The 2,189-nt window shown below is 39.3% G+C and overlaps 1 pseudogene; it reads left to right on the top strand.

Moving 5' to 3' along the window:
• The window catches only part of LOC102840875, a 70,858-nt pseudogene that overhangs the window by 621 nt on the left and 68,048 nt on the right, over positions 1-2,189 (top strand).

The raw sequence follows: 2,189 nt of genomic DNA, 5'->3' as shown, positions 1-2,189 counted from the left end.
CTATATTATTGTACCTATTTTGCCATGTAAAACAAGGAGTTGGGGTAAGGATACTCCTCTACCCCCATCTTGTCAGTGTGCCAAGAACTGAATTGATTTAATGAACATCTTAATTTAAAAAGTATATTAACAATCTAAAGGTAAATTGGAAAAAAAAAAAAAAAGAACATGTGTAGAATATTTGGGTAAGATTTCAGAGTTCATTCATATTCTCAGGGGGAAAACATGGACTAGAAATTTCCCAAGCAGAGTGAGGTTGAATAGAGTAAACAGGAAGGATTGGGGAGTGTGGGATGGAGGAAGCTGGTCGTCTTTGTAGGAGCCAGCACTACCTCTTTCCCAAGGCTCTGCCTGACAGACTGACAGCCTTTTGCATATGGGCTCATGAGCACCTCCCATTGATGGAACTCACTGGAGCCATATTGTCAGTGGCATTTGTACAATGCCATTTCCAGCTTCCATCCATAAGTGGAAAGAAGAAAAGGCATGGCAAAGTTACAAAAAAAAGAAAAAGAATTGACTCCCCAAAGCAGTCAGTTAATCAGCTATCAGTGTGGAACCAATAATAAGGTATTACTGAGTGACAGCACTGGGGAGAAGCATGGGATCCAGACTGCCTGGTTCAAGCTCTGTTTCTTAACAGCTGTGGTAGCGCTGGACCTATTTCCCCACTGGAGCAGTGGTCATAGCAACAGCCTCATCAGGTGGTTGTAGGATGAATGAATCAATGCCTGAACAGTACTTACAACAATGCCTGGGCAGCAGCCCATCCTCTTACGGATTTGTGTTCAGAGAAGCAATTCTATTTTTAAAACTCCCTTTCCTAATTTGGTGGAACTTAATTTTACAGAAGGATATTTTGATATCCTTTAGTAAAGCAACTCATATTTTCAATACACTCCTATGATATTTCTCTCCCAAAAGTGAAATCAGTCTGATTGAATTATGCCCTCAATCTTATACTTTAACATTTTCAAATAATTCATTTTCCCTCGTTTTTCTTATAAAAACTAAAAATAACAGAAACTTTCATTTTTAACTTTACACATTTCTAAAAGTTAATTTTTATTTGTACCCTTCTTGCAACTAATGCAAAACACAGTGATCAATATGGTTCCCAGAAAAAGAAAACAAAGACAATGATGAAAGTTTATTGATAGCTGACCACATGACATCATAGAAGGGGCAGTGAATTTAAATAGAAAATTTAGGCCTGGGCCTCAACCTTACCTTTTATGAGCTGTGTAACTTAAGTAAGTCATTTAAATATTGTCAGTTTATTGTCTGCCCCATAAAATGAAGGGGGGTGGGCCAGATGATTTCTACATTCTCCCATCGATTCTATTAAACGGTTATACACTGAGATCATATGGATTCAGCCAGTAGACATTGACCCCATACAAATATGTAAATAAGCTGCTCACTGATGAGATATAGACCACTTGAATGTAAGAGATCTTTATTTGAACCTCAAAGTTATCAATGGCACAAATGTAGTCTTCTTAGTTCTCTTCTGTACTGTGGACACAGTTGCCTCTTTACCTTGGAATGTCAGCTGCTAAGAACTGTCTGTGAACAGAATTGGATTCTGTAATTACTATGCTTCACTTTTGTTGTTGTTGTTAGATAGTGACCCTAGGCACAACAGAATGAAGCACTGCCCAGACCTGTGTCATCGGCACAATTGTTATGTTTGAGCCTATTGTTGCTCCCACTGTCAATCCATCCTTTCTAGGGCTTCCTTTATTTCACTGACCCTCCACTTTTCAAAGCATGTTGTCCTTCTCCTGATAATATGAGAAGTATGAGAGACAAAGTTGCGCCATCCTCACTTCTAAGGCACATACTGACTCATTAATAGGACTGTGTAAAATTATTCATTTCAGACCCAGGTGTGACACTATTATTGTTGTTAGGTGACGTCTAGTCACTTCCAACACATAGCAATGCTATGCACAACAGAACAAAACATGGCTCAGAACTGGGCCATCCTCACAATTATTGTAACGTTTGAGCTCATTTTTGCTGCCATGGTGTCAGTTCTTCTCATTAGGGGTCTTCCTCTCTATCACTGACCCTCCACTTACCAAGTATGATGTCCTTCTCCAGTGATTGGTCCTTCTTGACAACATGTCCAAAGTATGAGAGACAAAGGCTGGCCATCCTGGCCTCTAAAAAACATTCTGGCT

This window comes from Chrysochloris asiatica, unplaced genomic scaffold (genome assembly GCF_000296735.1).
Source record: "Chrysochloris asiatica unplaced genomic scaffold, ChrAsi1.0 scaffold00142, whole genome shotgun sequence".
In the NCBI taxonomy this organism is placed as follows: domain Eukaryota; kingdom Metazoa; phylum Chordata; class Mammalia; order Afrosoricida; family Chrysochloridae; genus Chrysochloris; species Chrysochloris asiatica.
This window is presented reverse-complemented; position numbering and strand designations above follow the sequence as displayed.